We start from the raw sequence: 15,904 nt of genomic DNA, 5'->3' as shown, positions 1-15,904 counted from the left end.
ATATAAATACATAATTTTAAATTAGTTAAAAATGACACCCTTAGTGAAAACTAAAGTCAAACTAATCTTAAAACTACAACAATTGGAAAATGTCAGGATTATACCTCCTATGCAATATTTAAAATACATTTAACTTTCCAATACTTTTTATGCAGTATGCCAATAGTGAGAAAATGAAGACTCAAATACAATTCAACATATAAAGATTTCAGGAAGAGCAGAAGGTTTTATTTTATAGATGTCCAGTCAAGCGTTTTCTGAAGCTGACTTTGACACACAGCACTGGACAGAGATGAAGATGCAAAATGTCACGCCTTCTCCTCTTCCTGTCACTTGGGCCTCAAAACTCAAAGCTCCCTTGCTCTCTTATGAAAAGACCATAAACCATGTTCACAAGCTCCATGACGTGGCCTCTGAAGAGCAGGCCATTTGGAGTTTTGCTTCCGCACCAAGTACTCTGTCTCGACACTCTGGTGGTGTTGGTGAGCTGGGTGAGGCCTGTTTGGGCAGAATACTGAAAGGTGAAGGCCTTCATCAGCTTGTACCTGTACTTGTGGTTGATGAAGCTGTAGAGCACAGGATTGACACAGCAGTGCACCAGGGACAGGCACTGTGTGACATGTAGTGCTGTGAAGAGCGTGTTCTCCAGCTGGCAGGTGAAGGGGAGGTAGTGCAGGATGGAGAAGATGTCCAGCAGCACTGCCACATGGTAGGGGAGCCAGCACACAAGAAAGACCACCACATAGGAAAAGATGATCTTCCGGATACTCTGATTCTCCTGATCACCAGAGGCTGAGATGGCCTTGGAGAGCAGGAAGTAGAAGACAGTGATGATGGAGAAGGTGACAATGAAGCCCAGAGACAAGCTCCATGCCGATCAGCCACTCCTTGATGCTGTGCTGAGGGTAGAACGAACAGCAGTAGGTCTCATTGTTGGAAGCAGACACCACGGTCTTCAGGTAGTAGGTGCTGGGCAGAGACATGCACAAGGCCAGCAGCCACACCAGAACGCACATGATGTGGTGCACCATCTTCTTCCTGCTGCTGGAGGTGCTGGTGAAGTAGGTGATGGAGAGGTAGCGGTCAATGTTCATGCACGTGAGGAAGAAGATGCTGCCAAAGAGGTTGACAGAGAAGATGAGGTGCGTGACCTTGCAGGTAAGCTCGCCCATGTGCCACTGGTTGTCCTGCACCAGGCTGATTACCCAGATGAGGATGGTGATGACCACCCACAGGTCCGTGATCGCAAGGTTCAAAATGTAGCAATGGGTGTCATAGCCTGTGGACTTGGCCTGGATGTTCACCCAGACCACCACAGAGTTGGCAATTATGCCGATCATGAAGATGAAAATGTAAATGAAGGAAAGTATGTAGAGCAGTATGCTTTTGTGGAGCATGGTGGGGCACGGCACTGTGTCGATCTGGATGCAGTTGCTGCTGTTGCATGGCCAGCTGATGTCAGAGAAGTTTCCTGGCTCTGTGTAGTCAAAAAGATGCAGATCCATGGTAGAGGGCGTGAGAAGTACCTACAGCAACCCAAAGAGATGGGAGAGAGAAATCACTCATCAGGGAACCTTGACTTACAGTCAAAACACTTTTATGGGGTCCTTATAAGGCCCAGCAGTTTTGCCCAAGTTCTGAGGTGTCTCACAAAGAAAGGAGAAAAGAAATCAATCACACGAGAACTGTGTCACATAAACAAACAGCCAGAGTCTCGATGACACAGTGTCCAAAGACAGACACAATGTTGGTTTTCTATCTTTCATTGGCTGTCTTCTCCAGACACCATCAGCCTGGCTATGCCCAGAGTGTGAAATCAACATGGTACAGGGCCAAAGAAACATTAGGCTGCTGAGCCTGGCCACAGCAGTGCTGGAGGCCTGCTGCTTCTCAACAGTGAATCATGATTCCCCCAAGAATGGCAGGTTGGTCTATCCCTGGAATGCTGAATTATAAGCATGCCACTTCAGTGTCTGGATGAGAGTATTTTAAAATCCTCAACACAATTTGCATTTAAAACATGACTTAGCACATATAACCTTTCTGGAAACCTCATGTGTAAACCTAGATCATTAGCAACTTCACTTAAGCCATGAGGCCAATTGGAGCTTGGCCAGCATGTGTTCGATGCCCCATAGCCTAAATGCACTCTAAAACCACAGGCTGGGGGCTGGCTGTGCCACATCAGCTTGGGGCAACCAACCATCTGCCCCAGGCCCAGGCCTTCGCATAGTTTTCCATTTCTTTCTTTATTCAACTGCTTCAGGAACAATGTGTGCCTAGACCCAAAGCACAGAGGTCACTGCCTACTGCCTTTCTGGAGGGATGATGATCTGCCAGCTTCTACCTGCTAATCCAACCTTAGGCCAGCAAGCTCCATGGTCAGCTCCTCACAGCCAGCAAGCTCAATGGTCAGCTTCTCATAGCCAGCAAGGTTTTGGCCAAAGGTAGCCTTGGTTCTAGAGTGACTTTCCTCAGATTCTGTGAGAGGAGCTGTCCTTGAGTGTCCTTGTGTATCTTGACAGACCTGAAGTCCTTCCAGGATGTGGTACCCCCTCAAACCTCACTGCATGCTGTGGGGAGTGATAGACAGGGACACCAGACCTGACTTGTCCCCTCTAAGTAGGTGGCAGTTCTGTCACTTGCCACAGATGGTGACTAGCCAAGATTCAGGTTACCATGGGTTACTCAAAGTGACTCCATGTTACACATAGCAACTTCTGCAGGATCCAGGACAAGAGTCAATGTGTGCCAGGTGGCCTTGCCAACTGTTTCATAAAATGAAGCAGGAACATTCCAAGGTTGGAATTATGGCTCTTCCACCCAATAGTGTCCAACATAAGATGTATTGGTTATCCTGAGTGTGTCTGCTGCACTAGGACAGCTTCACCCACCTCTGCATTACCTTAGGGACAAAGGGCCTATCCCCAAATATGTAGGGGGATACATATTACTCAAAGACCTGTCACCTGCAACTGTACAAGAGAAGCAATCAGCTTCTCCTCTTTAGCAGAAATGCAAAACCTCATCTTGGCTCTTCTCCACTTGGGAAACTGGCTTTTATTGTTGCATAACATCCACCCACAAAGAGGGCCCAGGAGCCCACAGAGAAAATGCAGCTAAATCAGGTCCTCCTTAGGAAAGCATGGAACAGAGTCCCTAACTATGGAGGACACCTACTGTCTACCTCCACAGCCTCAAAACTTAACAGGGGGCCCACTCCTGAATCCCAACAGGGAGACTGTGGGAGGCCTGGCAGCTCCCTCTGTGGGAGGTAGGGGATGGAGGTGGTTGTAGGATCCCCTCCTGGTGGTCCAACCCAGGCTCCATGTGCAGATAGAAGGCCTGAGCATCCCAGGGTAGTGATATACCCTCTGCTCTAGAACCGGGTCCCCGGTCCAGCAGCCAGGAAGTCCCCACAGCCCAGTGACCTCCAGTGTTTGGAAGCTGACATTCAGGCACAGGAGGCCACTTACAGGGGGACAACACGGAATCAGGACAAACAAACCCTCATCAGCAGATGTCCTGTCCTAAGACAGCTTCAAGGATTCCAAAAGGATATCTGCCTAACAAGGCTGTGGAAGGTGATGCTAGAAGATGGGATTCTGGCCTCCCAGACTGGCCTCGGTTTATCCAGCCAGCCCCAAGCTTCCCTGAAGATACTCCTGCCACCTCCTCTAGGACACAAAGTTTCTGCACAGACCCTCATCCTGCACCTGTGAACCCAGATGGATACTGCCCCTGCTCTTTCACATGGCTCCAGTGCAGAGGCCCCTGGTAGAAGCCCTGCTTCTTCCTTCCCATTTCCTTAAAATGAAACACATTTGCAGTTTGACTTAGTTTAAGGTATTATTTCTCCCCCAAATCTCATCTGCTCTCATAGTCACTGGAAGTAGAGGAGCCCCACAGGAATGGAAACCCAAGAATGCTCTGTTGGAGGTGGCTGTGGCAATTCTCTGCCCTACTGGCATAGCCTGGGTACTTGGCAGGGACAGCATTAAATCCTAGAGCCAAAGAAATGAAGGACCCTGAGCCTTTGATAGCCTGCACTAGGATTTTAACCCATGTGCCACTCCCTCACACCTGGGATGCTTTTCTGGCCTGACCTCCCTTTCCTGCCAGGGCATGCACACTGTGGCCCTGGTGCAGTCCAATGAGAATGGTCCCAGACAAGGGCAAGGGCACAGAATAAGAGAAACCTCCTCATGGGGCTGAGCAGTGTCCTTCTAGGCCCCTCCAGTCTCCACAGATCAATTCTGACACATCCCTTGCACCTGGCAGCTGGGAACCTCCAGTATCCTCCAGGCCAGAGTAGACTTGGACAATGGGAAGGCTCAGGGACTCTGATCCAGCCCTGTTGCTTCTGCCTCTGCCCTCTGGGCCTGGAGTCTCACAGTATTTCTGGGACAGGTGGGCCACCCTGCAGTCACACCCTTCTCTCTCCTCAGGGGTTGGGAATGGCACCAACATGGGAGATGGGGAACAGAGACACAGCTGTTATTGCCCAAGATTGAAACAAGCAATGTGTGAGTGTGTGTGTGTGCACAGGGAGAGAGTGAGTGGAGGAGAGAGCATGAGAGAGAGCAAACACACATGCTATGTATGTCCTCATCAATGGAATGTGAAAGACTCTTTTTTAAATTTTTTTTTTTTGAGAGAGAGAGAGAGAGAGAGAGAGAAATTTTTAATATTTATTTTTTAGTTTACGGTGGACACAACATTTTTATTTTATTTGTATGTGGTGCTGAGGATCGAACCCAGTGCCCCGTGCATGCCAGGCCAGCGCGCTACTGCTTGAGCCACATACCCAGCCCTAAAAGATTGAATCTTTATTGATTCTATATTGTAGCAGAAATCCCAGAATGTCAAAACTATTATTACAGAGGAAAAATAGGGGATTAAAAATTTATTTGATTAGCTTTTCTCTTCCTTTCCTTTCACCCCTCTCCTAGTTCTGAAGTGACTCTTTAGAATCTATATTAATCAGATTTTCTGAGAAAAATCACCTTAAAAGAAGGAAAGATTTGTTTCTGCTTTGTTTCAGCCCATGGTGGCTGGGATCTGAGGTTTGGGGCTTGTGGCAAGACAGAATATCTTGGCAAAGAGAATGTAGTAGAACCAAACTACTCAATTCATGGCTGCCAGGAAAGAGAGAGAAAGGGAAAGGTTGGAGTTGGGTCCAAGTATAACCTTCAAGGGCACAAACCCTATTACTTCACTTCCTTCAACTAGGCCCTACCTCCTACAATGTCCACCTCCTGGAAGTAGTGCCATCAGCTGGGACCAAGCCTTCAGTATATGACACTTTTGAAGGACAATGGAGATCAAGCCATAATAAAATCCGGTAAAGATTACAGCCTAAAAATCATTTGAAAACTCAATTCCACAATATTTTTATAGTATCCTACAATATGTTCATATTCTGCTTTAAATTATTATAGAGCAAGAAGGGGCTGGGCATATACTCTGTAATAGATTTCTTGCCTAGCATGCTCAAGGTCCTGGGTTCCATCCCTAGTACTACAAAAAGAAACAAGGAAAGGTCAGTGCTTCATGAGGTATTTGTCTAAATCTGAAAAACTCCAGCCATTAATGATCCTAATACTACTTAATGAAGTAAAGAGAACAAGTGTCTTCCATGTGGAAACCCTTCAAATGCTTGAAGTCAACTATGTTGTCTCATTTCAGCCTTCCTGAAGTTGATATTTTAACTCATTCAAAAATCATTTTGGTACACCTACCATACACACTATGTAATATTAGTGTCTGATATGATTTTTATAATGCAATCCTGGCAGGATTTATAATCACTGAAATATCTGTTTTGAAAAAAAAATGGATGTTTTCCTTCTTTTTTAAATATTCTTTAAAAACTTAAAAAATTACTGGAATTATCTGTTTCTTAAATACTTGGTAGGTTTCTCCATGAAACTGTCTTTTTTTAATGCTACTAGACATTTTTCTACTCTTATTTTATGGAAAGTTGTTGTCCATTTAGATTATACACACACACGCACACACGCGCACGTGCGTGCACACACACACGTGCGTGCACACACACACACACACACACACACACAAGTCATAGAACCAACTGTATTCATGAAGGGTTCATTCATAATCCCACCAGTTTGTCTTTAATTTTTCTCTTCTAGCAATACCAGGAATTTCCTAAAGGCCAAAAAGTTATGTTAATTCTTTGTGCATATTTCTCAGTGCCTTTCAGTTTCATCTTTTAACACTGCCTATCTTAATCTCTGTACTGCAACAATCAACTGCCTATAATTTATGTCACTCTTTGTCTTCTTTTATGCTTTTGTGCCTTTTATTCACATTGTTTTATTTGCCAGAATTGCCTTGTATCTATATATCATCACACTGTGCTATGTTGTCCTTTTTCAATATTAGAAGCATCTTTTGCAGATCACCTTATTTGATTTGGATTAGTTATCCCTCTTAGAATAATGATTTATAGCAAGCAATTTCTAATGCATGGTCCTCAAAATCATGCCTCCCTGCTGACCAAAAAAAATCATTCTCTCCAATTTCCTACTATCATGAAAGCTACAAACTGTTTTGGTTGATTTGAACTTTTATCCCTTTCAGTGCCTAGGGGACTGAATGAGGTATTCCTCATGTCTAGCCCATTGTATTATTTATTTTGTTAGTTTTTGTTTGTTTGAACCACATCCCCATTTATTTTATGTTGAGACAGGATCACACTAAGTTGCTGGGGTTGGCCTTGAACTTGTCTCAGTCTCTAGAGAGTCTGGGATTACAGGCAATCAGTACTTCACCCACTTGTTTATTATTAATTTGACACTGAAACTTAGTTCCCAAATCTGGCAAAGTTAAGGAGGTAACCTTGATGAATTTTCCCTTCTTGATGCTCATTCAGAGGCACTGAATGTCACCTATTCCCAGGGGACAGAATCCCATCTTCCTCATGCTTCCCAAGTTGTTGCCTGTCCCCTAGCATGATGGAAAGTCATTTAACTAGTTACTTCATTTTGATTATTTTTGTTATGTTTATCTTCATCACCAAAAATACATAAGCCACCAGTGTTTTCTATATGAACACAGTAGCAGTAGATCTATTTTATTAACATATTAGAACAGAATGGCAACCTTCCTTGCTGCAAACATAGCTGACAATCTATCATAACCATCTGAATGCCTCTATTTGAGTTCATGGCATGGATCACAAAATAGGAACTAGTAAGGAAAATGTTTTTGAGATTTCCATGGAGAACAGCTTCACCGAGCATCCTTCCCCCTTACATACCACACAGATGTCCAAGTTCTCATTCATCCTGCACAGCCTGGCTGAAACAGAAGCATAAATATCAGCATGTACTTACACACGAGATTAATTGGCCTGAACATTGAATGCCAGTGATATTATGCAACATCCAACAATTACAATCCACATAGGAATTCCAACATTCTCTTCAAGCAAAATATTTGGCATTAAATTTAGAGCACGTTTACAATGTCTACATAATGATATGGCTCATATGTCTTTTACTCTGAGAATATAACATCCATGGCTTACAGTTTTCATTTCTCTTCACCTTTAATAGAAGAGTTTATCAATTTCACATTGAAAGGCAGTAATTTTTATTTATTTTGTGAAATTCTTCATACTTACCAAAGTGCTGCTTTGACAATTACCAAAAGCATAAAGTGGTTTGGGACAAAGTCAGTGACCCAGAAATTCATGCTCAGAAAGTTCAAGATGCCAGTTCTCTGCCCACAAGCTGAACTCAGAGTCCGCCCAGCCTGCACCCACCCTAGGCTACCCAGGTAGGGACCCTGGTCTGTGCACACCTAAGCCCACCAAGGAGGCACACCAGGCCTGCGCCCAACCGGCCCCCGCAGTACCTGTGTCCATGCCCATGCCCATTCCCTCATAACTTGACCTGGAACAGGTACAGCTGGAACACCAGGAGCTGGGGTCCTGAGTGCCCACGTGGGCAGGGACCCAGCAGCTGCCACTTGGTGGGAAAGATCTCAGCCAGGCAGTGACGCAGGTTGAGGTTCAGCAGCCTGGGCCTCAGAAACGGCGTGGAGAAGTCGGGGAAAATGCTTAGCTCAACCCACGCCACCTACAGTGGTAGCTGCTCTCACCTTAGGCTGGAAAGAAAGATCGCCTGCCCACATGCCTGCCTCCAGGTGGGGCCTCCACGCCCGCCTGAGGAGGATTAGCAGAGAGAGGTGGCTTAGCGCTGGACACGCCCCCTCGTGCAAGGCTATTTTCAAACTCACCAGGCCCGCCCGCCTGCAATTTCCCTGTCTCCCGCGCTGGCTGCGACCCCTGTGGACCTGCGACAGATACTGCAGCCCGCTTGGTTTGGGTACTCGCTCTGTGGATAGGCTCCAGCGTGTTGAATCCCTGGTACAAAAACAGAAGAAAAGAAAAGTCTACCATGTGAAAGAGATAACAGACGAGTTCCCGTTTTGACTTATTGTTACAATATAATTTTTATTTTGTGATTTGGCCTCACTATGCTGTTCATGTTGGCTCTGAACCTAGCTCAGCCTTCTCAGTCACTGGGATTACAGATGTAAGGCACCAAGAAAAGGATGTAGGTTCATTTCAGGATATGTTGGTTAATGTTAGACTCTGTAAAGTCAATTTTGTGTGCTAAATATTTGAGAGTGACCACTCCAAGAACAGAATTTTTGCATACATTTAAACATAGCCAAATGATATTCCATTGTGTAGAATCTCAGGAATGAGAATATGTGCTAGATAGAATATACAAAACATGGATGAGAAGGAGCAGCTCCAATGTCAGCTAAGCTCTGAAAAGGAGAAAGAAAAATGGGCTGGAAGAACATCAGGCTGTGTGAAAAACTGTAATTCAAAATGTTTATAATTGTTTAACTTGGTGTCATGTCATGCTTGCCTACATGCATGAAATATCTGGTGCTTAGAAGTTTTTTAAAAATAATTAATTTGAATAGTTTAAAATGTATGTGGTTATCATAATGTGAACAAAGGAGCCACAACCCAAGAAAGGACTAAAATTTACTAGGACAATTCCTGTAGCACGGACCCACAGGAAGCCTGGGGATTAAGGGCAAGGAGGACCACATTTTGCCTGGGGTGGTAAGGACGGAGAATATACCCTGGAGGAATACGGCCTTCACCAATACTGGAAGATGATTGATAAAAGAGCAAGGAGCAAGCACCACGCCACACCACCTAGATGCAAGGGTGGGCATTTCACAATGGCATATGGCTGGGTGTGGCTAGAAAGTGCTGCAGACTAGATTACCAACCTGGCTGACAAGCCCTGGGATAGGAAGAGCCCCAGTGCTGTGCTCAGTAATCTTGAACAGGGCACATTTCTGGAGTGCTCACCCTGTGCCAGGAGACAGGCAGTGGCCTGCACATGCATTCTATCTCTTATTTTCCCAGCAGTCCTTTGACATGGCCACTGTTACTCCAATCTTACAAATAAGAACACTAAAGCTATGAGAAAATGAGTGTTATAAATCCCACAGCACCCAACAAACAATAACAGGCACAGTTCTTATGTAGGAGTCTCAGAGAACACTACTTTCACAGAGTGTGACCTGCAGGTGATGTGCAGAAATGAAACAGGAGAGCCACAGGCAGACTTGTCACACACAAAGCCCTGTTCAAGCCTTATTGCTGAGTATTTCTGCAAGGAAAGGAATGAGATACACTTCAAAATCAAGAGTATCACAGAGGTTGCTGGACACCAGACCAAAAAGGGTGGATGTTTTTACTTTTCTCAAAGGCAATACTTATTCTATCTCATGTAAAGCTTAGAGATAAGACTGGCAGAATTATAGGAAATATATGTAAATAAACTTGTCCTGATTAAAATTTCAACAAAAGAAACTTAGACTACTGACATAGCATTAAATGAGGTCCATATGGACTGTTTTACTTAAATATATAGCCCTCATAGCAATTAAACAAGTTAGTCACAAAAGTTCCTAGTTTGTTGTTCTCAAGTGATAGTCAAACCAGGTGACATTTTTTAAATATGAAGAGATGAGATATAAAGTATTCAATAAAAATAAGAAGAATCAGTATGAACAAGAGAATGTACTGCATTAAAAGACAGGTTTTCCAGGTGAGCATTAGCACATTTTTCACTTCATGGCAACATGTCTATTGCATTTAAGTTCTGATGAGAAGAATCACAGATACATAACACATTCGAGGTTTGCAACAGGATCTCTGAGCTGACAAATGTCACCTACTACTCAATATTGGAATTTTCAGTTAGCAAAACATATGAATTATAAATGGGAAGAAAAGTCAAAGGATAAGTCCAGGCTCCAAATTTTACTACTAATTCAATTAAAAGAATTATAAGAAGTAAAGCATTTTAAGAAAGTTTCCAATTTCTTATAATTAAACTTAAACTGATTGCTTTTCACTCCAAAGGTAAATAAATTTTATCTTCTAAGACTAAAAAGTGATTTTGACTGCCTTCTAGGCCTCACACTCCTTGACCTCCATGCAGTACTTAACAGTGTGAACCAACATTTTGTTTTTGCAGTACTGGGGATTTAATCCAGGATTTTGCCCATGCTAGGTAGGCACTCTATCACTCACACACATAACTAGTCACAACAGGTACTTTTAAAATCTCCTTTTTTCCTAAATGCAGAAATGACATAATTATTTATCTTGCCTTCTAGTTCAGACTTTATTTTGCCCTGTACTGATGCTGTAACTCTTCCTCTGTATCCTAAATGTTAAACCTCATTCTTATCTTCCATAAAGATTCACTCTTATCCTGATTGTCATTTGAAAGTCCTCCTTACATGTTTGGAAAGGGCATTGTCAATTTAATACTCAAAACACCCCTCTGCATGTCAGGTGTTTTTCCCTGTGTCCCCCCTCTCTAGTAGACAGTCTTCCCTCTATAGGACACAGCCTCTGCTGAAGAGATTATTTTCACAAAGGGTGATTTTTTCCATGTAAAAACAATGGGGCCAGCAATGGATCAGACAAGTGCTTTCAAAAGAGTCTGAGTAACATCACCTTAAAAGTAAGATAAAAATATAGATGAAAAACTCTTCAAACATTTATGTACTTACTCCAAAACCAAAAACTACTAGCCCCAGGAGAGGCACAGTGGCACACACCTGTAATTCCAGTAGCCTAGGAAGCTGAGTCAGGCAGATTGCAAGCTCAAAAGGAGCCTCAGCAACTTAGTGACACCCTGTCTCTAGAGAAAAAAAAATGTAAAAAGGGCTAGTGAGGTGGCTCAGTGTATAATCAACTCTGAGTTCAATCCCTAGCACCAAAAAAAAAAAAAAAACAGTCACAAAAGCATTTCCCTAGGTCAGATGCAACTCTAGATAATGTAATGATGACTTTAGTTGTGGAGTATTGCATTTGAGGTATGGTAGGTTGAATCAGACCCAAGGTTAAATATGAGAATACTGGTGAATCCTTTTGTTTAGTAATGATAGCACCAAAGAACTGATGAAGTTACAAGGTAAAAAAGGTCACAGGTGGAACCTGGAGAACATCTACACATATGTGGCAGAAAAGAAAAGGAAAAATCAAACTTGGCTAGTTAATGTCATCTTACACATTAATTCACTCAAAAAGCTCAGCTCTAACTGGTTGAGCATGCAATGTCCTGAAGTCTCTAAGAAAGACAATCTGTGGTCTGAAGGAGTTTATTTATGTTTAACACTAGACAGAAGCTTCCAAGTACTATAACAAAGATTTAGAAAAATGCTGTAAGACATTAGAGGTTATTCTAGCTGGGTGAAATAGTGAAAACCTGACAAGGAGAAAGCATCTTCCTTATACTTCAAAGGGAGAAAAGTAATAAGCAAAGGAAAGATGATAACAGAATAAGAGTAAACAATAACCAGTAACAGTGTGGTGGGGTTTTTACATTATTTAAGCCAATCCTAGCAACTACTGTCATTCAAAAAAAAAGGAAGGAAAGGGATAATTTAAAAGGCCATGTGCAGGCATGCAGACCAGTAAGTGGTTGTGGAAGACAGGAAGACACTCTTCCTTAACCGCCTGTGGACCTGTTTTCCCTTATGTGAAAATCTAAACACATTGAGTACTCACATCAATGTTAAGATTTTCAGTTGAAGATAAAAGATCATTTGGAATGGGCACATACCTCTTGTTTTTAGAATTTCCCATTATGAAATTTAATTGTTAAATACAGTGTTAAATACTGTAAATATTCAAGTGCCAGTTATCAGGGTCAGTAAATGTTCTGGGTGAGCAATAAGTCTGCACTCAACAGCAATTCTTACAAGAAGAATAATGGTAAATTGTATTGGGAGTGGTAAAAGAAAAACCAAGGATAAATGATTTTGTATCAGGGATTTTATATTGAAAAGACTGCAGACCTTTGCTACAATGATCATACTTCCAGAAAGGTGGAAAAACATGTAAATATCCCTATGTACAACTGTTCAAAGACAAGTGGAACAACACAATACTGTGAACAACTTATCACCCAGGGATATCTTCAGAATGAGGCACTGCAGAAAGGGCAAGAGAACTCTACCTGCTAATGCCTGGGGACCAGAATCTAATGCAATTAAAGCTCACCATGTGGGCCCTCCCTGCTTCTCCGAGTATCCGAGCCTGCACCCACCCTAGGCCACCCCGGCAGCACCTGCGGCCACCCTAGGCCAGGCCAGCAGCACCCCAACCTGTGTCCACCGTAGGCCACCCAGGCAGCACCCCGACCAGTGCCCACCCTAGGCCACCCTAGCAGCACCCCTTCTGTGCTCATCCAGGCCCAATGAGGAGGCGCCCCATGCCTGTGCCCAGCTGAGACCGCCATATCTGGGCCCAGAGCAGGCTCGCACCGTCCCAGTGGCACCATCTCCATGGCCACCTACCTTTCCCTGGAACAGGTGGTGCTAGAGCGCCAGCCTTGCCCAACATCTGCAGCCACCAACGAGGGTCTTGGCTGCCACACAGGGCCCTGTGGGTCAGCATCAGGGTCGCAGCCAGCCCACCAGCTCAGGGGTTGCCACTCTGCCACTGACCACAGAGAGAAGAGCTCATCACTAGTGGTCCTTTCATCCTGTCCACTGCAGGTGAACATGATCCATGCCACCAATCTTGAGGAACACACCATCCACATGGCTGCCCAACCACAGTTTGTCACCCTAAGCACTGCTTTTTTGTTTTCCTGTCAGGCCACAACCTGCTCAGTCCTCAACCATTTGCAGGAAGGTCACAGGAGGCATCTAAGTGCAAACACCACAGGTCTTAGGCAGATGTCCCTGTCCCACCTGGCAAGGAGCATGGCAGCACAGTTCCCACTCCCCATCATACTTGAGGATATGATTGCCTGCCCACATCCACAGTGACCCAGCAAGTTTGAGACCATGCAAAGCTGTTCTTGGTGCTTTCTACTCTCTGTAGGTCAGGTGGAGTATGCCAACCTAGGATAGCCAAGGACAGGTGGGAAGCGTCTATCTGGGTGACCTCTCTGCTGTCCTCTTTGTCCTTTTGCTCCCTTGACAGTCTTCCTGATTACTGCCACCATGGTGATTGTTGTTTGCATCTACTTCATGGTGTTTTAGATAATACTGGGGGTGTTTCAGATCTGGGCTGCACATCAGTGAATCATGTGGGACCAGGACACAGGGAAGAAGAATGAGATGGACGGCAATGACTCTGCCTTGACCATCACCATGAGCTCCAGGAGATAGGAGCAGACACGGCCCCAGGCTGTAGAACACTGCAGGGCAGGCTCCTCCATGTTCATGTGCCTGTGCCTTATAATCACAAAACTCAGAGAGCTTCGATCCTCAAATCCATCGGGGGGTAATCTGAGGCTCAGTGAGGCCTTACTGAAATTCATACAACCTAGTAAGTGTAAGTGCAGAGATGAGCTGGCTTCAGGCTCGTGCTCCTCCCACTCTATGCAGAGACAGTGCTCCAAGGAGGTAACTCAGCATCCCCATCCAGGAGCTCTCTGCATGCCTGGACTCTGTGGAGCGACCACTCACAGTGAGGCCTAGGCCCCTATCTCTGGGCAGTCTCCCTCACTGGGGAGCATCTCCCTTCTGCTGCTGCTCCTAGGAGGTGGACACTGGATGACTTGGCCATGAGCTGGACTCGCACCTCCCTCTCTTTGCAGACCTACCAGGACCAGCACAGTGGTGAGGAGGAGGAAGAGGAAGAGCAGCATGAGTTTTGAGAGGAGGAGGAGGAGGAAGACATCACTACTGACCAGAGAGCTTCAAGGAGAAGGAGGTTGGTCCTGGGGACAGCCATAACTCCAATCAGCATCAGCAGCTGAAGTGGGAAAACTCCACACTCAGCTACTGAGTGCAATCTGGAATCTTGCATCCCCACCTCAGAATGTCTGCTACCCATCTCCCAGCCAGTAGGTCCTCCATGTAGAAAATATCTTCAGCCAGCAGGTCTGCAGACTCCCATTGCTAATTATCCTTCCATGCCCAATGTGTGAGACTGTGGGCTCCCACCATTTGCCCACCCCTGCTGGATCTCTTTTCCCCAAAGCCAGGAGCTGACTTTTCCTCCCTGCCACCTCCTGCCAGCACAGGGGCTGCAGCACCCCACACTCCTGCCATCCAGTGAGTTGCCCACCTCTTGCACCTCCAGAATAGTTGGAGTGACTAGACTAGCTGACAAAGAGTAAAAATTAGTAATCATTTTTTCTTACTCGAAGGTCTTCATTTTTTCCAAACTAGTGCTTTTACAAGTGGTAAAAGGCGGTTAACATGTAGATAATCAACTGACATTTTACTACTTGTTAAATACATTGGAATTGTCTGTGTCCTTTGTGCTAGTGTACTCAGAACTTGGAGGTGAAGTTTTGGGACAATGCACCTATTCCCTCCCCCTTGGGAAACCAGGAGGGGAGGCCTACTCACTCTGGTCTAGGCATGAGGCTATGTAGGATTTGGTGTTCTTTTTGGGACCAGAACAGTGTTTTGTGTTTGAAGTCTGGAAATGGGTCTTGTCTTTGGGATTCTGCCCACTTCTAGTGTTGTGTTTGAGATGGGAGCTGTGGGGTCCCTGGCCTCTCAGGACCAGCAGATTCCTTTGATATCACCCAGGTCTTGTGTTCCTGTACTGAGGCTTCATAAATGTACATGTTCCTGCTGGGGATGTTCACTGTGGATCATGGAAACTGACAGCTGTGGTGCAGATCACTTGACCACTTTCCACTTTGTTTTGGAGATAACAGTGGTTTCCTAAAGGATCTGCACTTATAATGGAGAAAGAGTGCTAGAATGTTCCAAAAACAGTCTGTATCTACCCCACCACAGACCCTGTGGGATGTCCTGCAGGATGCTCCTGCATTGAGGTCAGACCCTCACTCCAGTAGCCAGGATTCCTGCTGCTCTGATCCATGGGAAGGTGAAAGAGAGAAAGAAGTTGGGGCTAGAGCCACACAGAACTTTGCTCTTCATGTACATGTCAGTTGCTTGACTGTAAACCTGGGAGTCATCCTGCACACTGCCCCTGTGACCTCACTGCTAGTGTTAAGGATGGCTGTGCTGTTGTGTGGCTGCCCATCCACATACAGTCTGTGTAGATGTTGTATAGACAGTGGTAGAAGTTAACATAGAGAGGGTTACTCTATTTACTGAACACTTTATTATGTAAAATCCATTAAAAATTAATAGAGCAGTCCTTCCCTTCAAGAAATTTGTAATCTGATAGAGGATTTGTAAATTAATATGCATATTAATTTTATATGGAGATATATATATATATATATATCCCTATGAGATACACACACACATACATATATATATATATATATATATATATATATATATATATATATATAACAGTACTATGACAATGAAGCACAGAAATATTTTTAGATAACTAGTTTTTTTATCTTGTAAAAGAAAAAAAAACATTTAAAAA

General features: G+C 44.3%; 1 pseudogene; it reads right to left on the bottom strand.

Moving 5' to 3' along the window:
- Window positions 1-347: 347 nt before the first annotated feature.
- On the bottom strand, window positions 348-1,505 carry LOC143389685 (atypical chemokine receptor 3-like; annotated as a pseudogene).
- Between the last annotated feature and the right edge of the window lie 14,399 nt (window positions 1,506-15,904).

Source organism: Callospermophilus lateralis, unplaced genomic scaffold (assembly GCF_048772815.1).
Source record: "Callospermophilus lateralis isolate mCalLat2 unplaced genomic scaffold, mCalLat2.hap1 Scaffold_63, whole genome shotgun sequence".
Taxonomy (NCBI): domain Eukaryota; kingdom Metazoa; phylum Chordata; class Mammalia; order Rodentia; family Sciuridae; genus Callospermophilus; species Callospermophilus lateralis.
The sequence above is the reverse complement of the archived record's forward strand: the minus strand, read 5'-3'. Positions and strand labels throughout refer to the sequence as shown.